This window comes from Poecilia mexicana, unplaced genomic scaffold (genome assembly GCF_051168715.1).
Source record: "Poecilia mexicana isolate PSO_F unplaced genomic scaffold, ASM5116871v1 scaffold_18, whole genome shotgun sequence".
NCBI classification, from domain to species: Eukaryota; Metazoa; Chordata; class Actinopteri; order Cyprinodontiformes; family Poeciliidae; genus Poecilia; species Poecilia mexicana.
In genome coordinates, this window is record NW_028263387.1 from 27,537,244 (window position 1) to 27,547,178 (window position 9,935).

A 9,935-nucleotide genomic window follows, 5' to 3' on the forward strand; every position below is an offset into this window, starting at 1 on the left:
TCATGTCTACTTTGTGTGTTGCTAAGGCAACCTTTAGTTTAGTTCCTGTTTCTTGGAACTAAACATAAAAACCAACAATGATTGTTAAAAACTTTGTGGTTTCTGCAGCGTTTCAGATGAATTTCCATCGTTTATATTTGGTGACGAGCTGCAGGGTGTGAAGATAAAAAAAAACTGAGACGAGCTGCTGAGACTGGAGGGTGAAACCATGCTTTGGTTGGTTTCTAAATGTGTCAAACTGTGAAGAACAAACAGACGTGAAAACGATGATCTAAATCTGATGAAACCTGCAGAAGCAGCAGGATGAAGCTGATTCTCCAGGTTTTCTGATTAAACTCAGCAGCGTTTTGTCTGGTGGATTCTGGGATCATGCTGAGGACGTTTGACTCGCCTCAGAGTCTGGAAGCAGAGCTGATGAAATGTTGCTTCAGTTTCTTCTTTTCCTCTGAGTTTTCAGATGTTTGTCCTCTGGTCAGCTGCAGCTCTGCAGCCTCTGGACGTTCAGACTCTGATTCTCTGCTGCTGATGATGCAGACATGAGCTTTTCATCACTTTATGAATCAGAAAGACGCTCCTGCAGGGAGGAAAATGTTTAACTAAAGGCTCCTCACACATTTTAAAAATATTTTACTCAACAGGAACAAATATTTAATACTCATATATCCCAGGAAACTGGGTGATAATTTCTAATTTATACTGATTCCTCACATCCATTAGTGCAGTGGTTCCCAGACCTTTCTGGGCCCCTATGGATTACAATAGGGAGAGTTAGACTCTGGTTGAACGATGTGGACGGGAGAGAGAGTCCATCCACTTAACCCCTCACCCCCTCCGGCTCCCGGTCACACACAGCGTTCATCGTTTGTTTTTGTTTTTTTCCAATCATCCATACCGCTTCCCGCCCCCCAGTTTGGGAATCTCTGCGTTAGTGGAACAATCTGTAACAGGAATGAAGGTAAAATTACTTTTTCATGAGGATTATGTTTCTCCCATGGCCTAATATTCTTTTCATGTCTAACTGATTATTGTACCTTTAAAAACACAAAAAATAATTTACTGTTTAGTAATTGCTGCTTCAGCTTTGTTCACCAGTGTCTGCTGTAATCGTCCCCAGCCTGCTTGGCGCCCTGGGTGAACCACCTTTCCATTCGGACCGACTCAGTTCCTCAGCCTCTGATCTGTGACCCATGTTTTATCTAAATGATCAAAATCCGAATGAAGTTCAGCAGTTAGCTTAGTCAAAGTTAGCCTCAGTTAGCCTCCAGTTCACCTCAGTTAGCTTCAGTTAGCCTTAGTTAGTCTGAGTTAGCCTCACTTAGCCTGAGTTAGCCTAAGTTAGGCTCAATTAGCTTTAGTTAGCCTCAGTTAGCTTCACTTAGCCTCAGTTAGCTTCACTTAGCCTAAGTTAGCCTCAGTTAGCCTCAGTTAGCTTCACTTAGCCTCAGTTAGCCTCACTTAGCCTGAGTTAGCCTCAGTTAGCTTCAGTTAGCCTCAGTTAGCTTCACTTAGCCTAAGTTAGCCTCAGTTAGCCAGCAGCCTGTTTAGACCCAGATCTCCATCCTGTCATGTTCATCCAACCTGATCCCTCTTCCTGCTCTTCATCACTCATCCTCTTCCTCACTTCCTGCTCTCAGTCTTCATCTCTATCTGCTCCTCTTTGTTTCAGGTTCCAGCTGGAGGTCAGGAAAAACTGTTTCCTTACTCCTGCCCCACCCCCCACACTGATTCTCCTCACCTTTATTTAACAGTGACCTGAAAGGTCAGCAGGTCATCAGAGAGTCACCTGATGATCTGCAGCAAAGGTCATAAGGTCAGGACTCAAACCTGAGGCCTCCATGTTTGAGTCACATGTTTTATCCCTGTTTCACCTCAGCAACCGTAACTTTTCTGAAGTTTGATGATTTATACAGTAAATCTTTGAAAACAATTTTTAATTTACATAGTTTTTAAATACTTTTAGGCTTTAATGTCCTTCATTCTGCTGGACATGAACAGGAGGGACGACCTGCAGCCAAAGCCTGAGAATCAAACCCAGAGCCTCCAAACACCCTGGTTGGTTTTAACACCTTTACAGTGAGAATGATGAGGTTTTATTAGAAAATGGCCGACTGGTTTCAGTTCCTCTAGAAAACAGGAAGTAGTTTTTCTAAGAAAAGCAGCAGAAACTTGAGGTCCGTTTCTGAGGAGGTTGAGTTTCAGAACCTGCTGCTGTTCAGTCAGTTTAAAAACACTTAAAAATCTGATCTGCTTCTAGGTTTAAAGTCACTTCAGAGAACTGAGACATAAACCCGGTTCTGTTCCTCCAGAACCTCAGACGGTTCTATGACCCAGTTTTCTGTTCTGGTTTCTCTTCCTCTGTCTCTGTTTCCTGGTTTTCTCGTCTCTCATCTGTTGCCTGGCAACAAGCAGAGGAACCGTTTCCTGTCAACCTGCTGCTGGTCTGATCTGATCCAGCTGCAGGACGGAGGGAACATCTGTCCCCCAGAATAACAGACTGGCGCCCCCTACAGGTTCATGTTATTATTTACCTCCATTTAATTCAACATTTAACACAGTGGTTCCCAAACTTTTTCTCCTGCGCCCCCCCCCGCCCCCCACACACACACAAACCCCCCCTGTCATACTCCTGTCGTTCAACCAGACAGGATTACAAATAGCTGTCTGGTTGAACAAAGTTTGTGTGTGTGTGTGTGTGGGGGGGGGGGATTTTTAGAGACTCCCTGTTTCTAAGAATGAAGTGGGGGATCAACTTTTTTGGGGGGGGGTGTGGGGTGGGGGCAAAATGAATGTAGCTGAAAATAGACACCAACACCGGTAGCCTACAGGCTACTTGTTAAGCTAAAGGTGCTGTATTGATATTAGCTAGTCATCTTTTAGCTAACATCAGCTAGTCATCTTTTAGCTAACATTAGCTAGTCATCTTTTAGCTAACATTACCTGCATCCAGCAGCTTTACTCAACTCAGTCGGTTAGTTTGGAGGGAAAAACTGTGAAAAGTTCTTTGCGTTTTGCTGGTTTGCTGCCGTGATTCTAACACAAACCTACGTAGCTCCGCCCAGCAGCAGCAGGTCTCCTTCACAGGTGGAAACCCAGCGCGAGCGTCGTAGCGCTCATGTTGCGTTTAAAGGCGGCTCGGAAAAACAGGTTACGACATGTTAACAACGGATTAAACAGTTTTAACTGCTGATAAAAGTGACAGAAGACACAGATATGGGAAGTGTGGAAGCCTCTACTGTATTAAATTGACAGGAATAACAGAGAGTTGGCCATTCTAAGGTAAAAACCCAGCGCATACAGCGTTCATGGGGTTTTTTTGTTCATCCAGACGGCTTCCCGCGCCCCCCCACCCTGCAATGGCACGGCGACCCCCTTAGGGGGCGCGCCCCACAGTTTGGGAACCTCTGATTTAATGGAATATTTATTTAATTTTGTCCCTTTTTCCTCTTTATTCTCAGAATCTCCCTGATTCTGAAACCATTTTATGATCTAAACCTCCTGAACCAGAACTAAAATCCACAGAGAATAAATAATCTGCCTCTAATCCAGCTGTGACCCTCTGTGACCTCAGGGTCATCCAGACACTGCAGCTCCAGGACCAACAGCGCCCCCTGGTGGCAGCGGCTCAGGTTTCATCCAGAGGCTGCTGCTTCATCATCATCATCATTATCATCATCATCATCATCATCATCATCATTGAGAACCTAAACTAATGTCCTGTATTGATGAAATGTTAATAGAAAAAAGTTAAATATTAATGTATAAGGAGTTAATAAACAGCTACGAACCCAGACTGAATAAAATCATCTTTAGTTTAGTTATTGATCTGAATCCAGTCTGACATGTTTATAGTTTCAATCAGTCTGATTGGTTCATCCTGTAGCAGCAGCTGCTCTGCCCCCTGCTGGTCATCTGGCTGAACTTCATCTGGACTCAGAAACAGTTTGATTCTCTGAGCTCCTCATTTATTCATCAACATTATTTTAATTATAAATTAGTTAATAAATTACCTGCCTTTTAGCTTCTCTGTGCACAGAAAGAGTTTCAGCTGTTTCCATGGTAATGACCTCACCAACCCAGGTTGGGCAGGAGTTTGATGATTTCATTGATGATGTCATCACTGAGCATGACCTTTGAACTGTTTTTGTCTCAATGGATAAATTATAAATGAAGCTTTTTAAAGAGTTTGTCTTTATGCTTCTGGATTTCTGTAAACTTTTCTGGATTAAAGGATGTTTGGAAATGTGTCTGCAGGAAAAATCTAATCAGCTGTGATCAATTTAATCCTAGTTATAGTAAAAATAACAGATTTTCCAAGGTTTGTCACATTGGAACATAATAATCAATAATCTGTTCATATAAAGTTCATCATTTGGTTCAAATTCACTCCAACATTAAACAACAGGAGCTGGTTTTGCTCTGAGGCTCAGGATGTTCCTGGTCATTTGATAACTGTATAAGTTGTAATTTTATCCTTAATGTACAGCAAATTATTCCTAATTTAGTTTTTTCCTTCTTATTTACAATTGACTTTATAAACAAGGTTTCAAAATGAGATGAAATGATCAGCAAATTCTGAGTTTTCCTCAGTTTAGAGACTCAAAGCTGAAAATCATCAGATTTAACAGGAAACCAAACCAGTTCAAATAAATTATATAAAATATTAACTTTGGTTTTCATTAGAAATTATTGGGCTGCTATTTAATTTCTTTTAGAGAAACAATCAACCACTTCTGATCCTCCATCCTCTCCTTCATCATCATCATCATCATCATCATCATCATCATCATCATCATCTTCCTCCCAGTCGGTTCTCTTCCTCTCTATCCTGTGTGACTGTCTTGGTTTTACTGGTTTCACTGGTTCTGCTGGTCAGACGTGTTCAGAGAAAACCTGAAGGTCAGACAAACATTTCCTTCTTCGTCTCTATTTAATAAATGTTATGTCTACACAGTGAAATAGTTTGATCTAAAATAATTACAATAATTTTTAATCAGTTTTGTTTTATTTTAGGAAATCAAAAAGTTGGAGAGTAAAATATCAGCTACAGTGAAACAAAACTTCTCATCGACAAATCAAGATGAATTTATGTTTATTCTGTTTCTCTTTGTTTTTTACTCGATAATTAACTTATCAGGTTAGATGAATATTGTGACCTCATAGGCTCCAAGTTTACACATTTCCAACAAAGGTCTTGGTGTTAACAGGTGGTTTCATTCACACACACTTCAGATTTGATTGTTTAAAAAATTATATGAGTTAGACAAAATAATTACTAAAAAACTCTTACAACTTGGGCGAAAACGAAAGTTAACATAAATTGATGCTTCAAGTTCAAAAAGTGGTAAAAATAATAGTAATAATAATAATAATAATAATAATAATAATAATAATAATAATAATAATAATAATAATAATAATAATAATAATTTACTAAACTCGCATCAATAAAGCTCCACCAATCAGCTGGTCTGTTTCTAATCACTCAAATTAATTTCAGGGTCCAACTGTTACCAAAGTCAGCTAAACAATCCCAAATATAACAATTAATTACAGATTATGGTTCCATATTAACTTCAGCATATTTTAACTGTCCAAAGAAGAAAATTACATTGGTAGAAATTACAGATCACAAGATGAACATAAATGGCCACAACAACCTCATCTGGTCTCTATCTGCTCTCTATTCTGGTAAATGTTGGTCGTTTCTCACCTTCTGCTCTGCAGTTTGAGGTTTTTCTGCTAAATGACTTTAATAAACTCTGCAGTTGTTCAGGTTCCTGTTTCTGTTTAAACTAAAAATGGACTAAAAGTTCTGCAAACGTTAAGAATAAAAAACTTCCTCTAATGTTTCAGGACAGACAGACGATGAAACGTCACAGATTGAAAATGTTTCTGATGGGAAACATGATGAAAAGTTTCATCCCGTCAGACTGCAGGTCAAACCTTGATGATCAACAGGAAGTTTTTATAAATGTTCTAAAGGTTTTTCTGATCTGTTGGTCATCAGTGGTTCTGATCCAGCTGCTCTCATTCAGCTCAGTGTTTGATTCTCTGGAACCATAAAACCTTTTGGATCAGGAGAATATTGAGTAACATGGAAGGAAATGATATTTTCATATAGTAACTATTTCTAGATTAAAATCTATTTATTGATCAGTTTCTCTGATTCACCTCAACATGTGGAACAAACTGAATTATTATCAGATTTTATCACAGATAAACTGTCAGAAAGAGAAAAAAGCTCAGGAAGCTGAAACTTTCTGTTTCATTGCTTCATGTTAATAAAACAGAACCAAGCAGGACGATGAAGGAAGAAGGTCAACCTGAGGAAGAGGAAGGAGACGATGCTGGACTTCAGGAAGAGGAGAGGAGATGAAGAGCAGCTTCAGGTTTCACATCTCAGAGGATAAAAAATCTTTAGAATAAAACTGTTGATTCTGACAGTTTTACTCTGATCTGTTCATTATTGATTATTGTTTTATATTTAACACAATAAATTAATAAACCTCATTAATCAACTTTCACAGTGAATAACATTTATTATCATTTTACTTTTCATTAACATAAATTACATCAGTTCATCTGTTTCTTCTTGTCTCCGTTTCTCAGACCTCCAGGTTTGGGTCACCATGCCGACCGCTGGTTCTGGTCCACTGGGTCAGAACAGCATTAACCAGAACATGTTAGATTCTTCCTGCTTCCTCTGCTGGATGGAGACGCTGGTTTTATTTCCCAGCAGGCCTCGGTACCGACCCGACACTGCCAGAGGTACCAGAAGCTGCTTCATGGTGCTGGACCAGCAAACGGACCTGACCAGAACCTCAGAGAGAATCTGTGGAGGATTGTTAGGAGGAAGATGAGAAACACCAGAACCAACGATGAAGATGACCTGAAGGCAGCTGGAAACCTGGACCTCCAGAACCTCAGCAGAACCACAGGCTGGTACCACCGGTACCATGAGGCAATGAGATTCATGCAAAAGGAGCCCAGACCAGAACTGGGTGCATAGGAATGAATATTATGTTCAGAAGCCTTAAATTTAAGTATTAAATATTATTTTAATGGACCTGATGAAATATTATTTTTGGAGCCACTAAAATGTTTAATTCTGATTCTCAGTGAGTCAAAATCATCAAGATGACAAAATGGCTGAAATAATTCACTTTGTGTGAAATAAATACATAAAATATGTTTCACTTTAGGAATGAGGGACAAAAATACTGATGATATTTTAATGTTTTAAAATGTTCATGTGCAATGTTTATTTACTCAGAGTAAATGAATAAAAGAACTGGAAGATAAAATCATTTCTCACCAGGAACCTAAATGACCTCATAAACATGTTGAATTGTTAAAACAGGACGGAGACAAGAGGGAAGCAGAGGAGAGGAAATGTTGTCTGATGATGATGAGCTGAGGCTCCGCCCCCTTTAACCTCAGATCAGTTCAAAACTGATAAACAAGTTTTTACATTTACTAGTTTGATGCAGAAACTTTTCACTGGATCCTCTAATAACCTGTCTCCACTAAAACAGAGCGCAGTGTTCATCTCTGGCCACCAGGTGGCAGCATTGTTCCATGTGAAGACTCCAGCAGCAGGAGGATCCGGTTACATGACGTCACATGTTTACTAGTTTATAATAATGTGAATCTGGATCCCGACAGGAAGCAGAATGTAAATAATAATGAAGCAGCTGAATGTTTATCAGTTTCTAGAATCCAGTTTAAAGTTTCTGACTTCCTGTTTGCTTCAGGCTCCAGTTTCCGGTCTAAACTGGTTCCAGTGACGTCAGCATGAACAGATTCCAGTTTGATGTTTTTCTGCTTTCAGGATCAAAAGCTGTAGATTCAACCTGATGAGTTTCAACAGATCAGATGAAGAAAACATTAGAAATAAACTCAGCCACACCTCCTGAGCTCAGTTTCACTTCTAGTCACGTGATTTACAAGAAGAGCCGAACTCAGACATGCGCAGTGAGCTCCTCAGAGGTCTGTCCGTCTTTATGTCCTAATTAAAGTCTGAAGATCTCTGGTGATTTTAAAGGAGCTTCATGTTGGATCAGATTCCAGTTTGTTGCTTGATGCAGATTTTAAGAGAAACGATGTTCATATTTTACTGTGACGTCACGTTATGGCAGGCAGTTTTAGCATAAAATCGGTTACATCTGACTATCTGTATTTACATTCTAGATATCTAAAAAATAAACTGTAAACAACTAGATTTACATTCCACCGAGTAAGAAAAACAATTGAATATATCTTCAAATACACTTTGCTGTTCAACAAACCTCAAATGGCATCACTGAATTTATCTGAAGGGCCAATCATCCATAATTACAACATACGTTTTTTCAAACTTCATTATAGCTATTCAAACTTACATTTTTAGATATCTGCATTAAGAAACTGTGTGCTAAAGATTTGTCATTATAAACATTTTCCCTGATGAGATTTATGCAGTAGAATAAGAAAATAATGTCTGGTCTAAACTTATGTTCCATGAGATCAGCAGGCAAGAAGCCAGAAGTGAAAATGGACCATCAGTCTGACTGAAACGAGTCACAGATCTGGATTTAATCTGAATAAAACTGATCAACCTGAAAATATGTCATAGTTCAAACATCATAATCTATTTAATCTGTTACCATCTTTAAATAAAACTAAATCTCTGTTATATTTGGTAAAACTTGAGTTCAGATCATGAAGCTGAAGGATCAGAAGTAGAAAAAAGTTTGTCATTTTAATGAAATGATTAAACACAAATTACTGATAAACTGAGTAAAATCAATGATCAGATCAGCTGTTTTAAACTTCATTGGTTTCATTTTCCATCAACAATTAAATCAACATTTGACCTTCATCCCTCCTGAGACGATGAGGAAGATGATGATGCAGAGCAGTGATGAAGATGTTCTGAGTTTGTCCTGAGCTGGACGGAGGAGGACACCTCAGACCTGAAGACATGTTGTCCTCCTCTGTCCTGCTGGACGGACAGACTGTCCTTCATTCAGACCAACATGAACTTTGACCTTCTTCAGGTCAGAAGGTCAAACTGATGAAACTGTTGATGGGAAACAAAACGTCTCCATCAAACTGGTTCAGGTTCTTGACTTTAAAAGAATCAAACAAAATTTCACAGTTAAATCATTTTGTTGGATAAATTATGACCAAGATGAAGAACAGAATCATTAGAGTCACAACTTGTTTTATTTTGAAGTTTGTGTGAAATCAGAGATTTGAATCAGCAGGAATAATAAAGTCAAGAATTATTAGAGAATTTAAGTTTTTAGATTATATTTTACTTTGCAGCTTGAAATGTGATGAAAAGTAAAGAAAATGGAGGAAATTATTTAAAATAGGTAATTAATGCAACTTGATCCTGGAAAAACTAAATTTAATTCAAACACAAAACAGATGTGCAGCTGCTGTCAAGACAACTGGTTTATTTTTATTGTTTTTGTTGTTATTTGTTATTATTTCTAACTACTATTTGGCAGTAGTTAGATTTTATTTAATATAAAACATTAAGTTTAACTGTGAGGTAATTTTATTGAATTTATGTTGTGTATATTGAAATGTGGAGGGGGAACTTTTGTTTTGTTCCGGACCATGTGTTGCCCAGGGAAGCATTGACTGGCGCACTTAGAGCCACATGGGCATTCAAGCTGAAGAAGCTGTAAGAAATTAAGATTCAATGCGGCTAATGAGGTAAAGTTTAGTTTATTTGTATCTTTTATTAATGTAAATACGCCATTTATTGTGAACTGATTTAGGTTTTTGTTGCCTTTTCTAGTTCTGACGGCCTTTTTGGGGACTTTGAAAGACGCGTCCACAATAAAAGGCTGTTGAAAACCAAGAACTGCGTTAAGCTTTGATTTAACTCGAGAGGAGAAACAAGATGGAAGTTTTCTGAACTATTTATTGTCAGCATATTT

General features: G+C 38.5%; 1 long non-coding RNA gene across 1 annotated transcript; it reads left to right on the top strand.

The window, feature by feature from the left end:
* Positions 1-9,622: 9,622 nt before the first annotated feature.
* On the top strand, positions 9,623-9,859 carry LOC148154419 (uncharacterized). The gene is made up of 2 exons (XR_015766125.1): positions 9,623-9,708; positions 9,794-9,859. It is a non-coding gene; the product is annotated as an uncharacterized LOC148154419 (long non-coding RNA).
* The last annotated feature ends 76 nt before the right edge of the window (positions 9,860-9,935 follow it).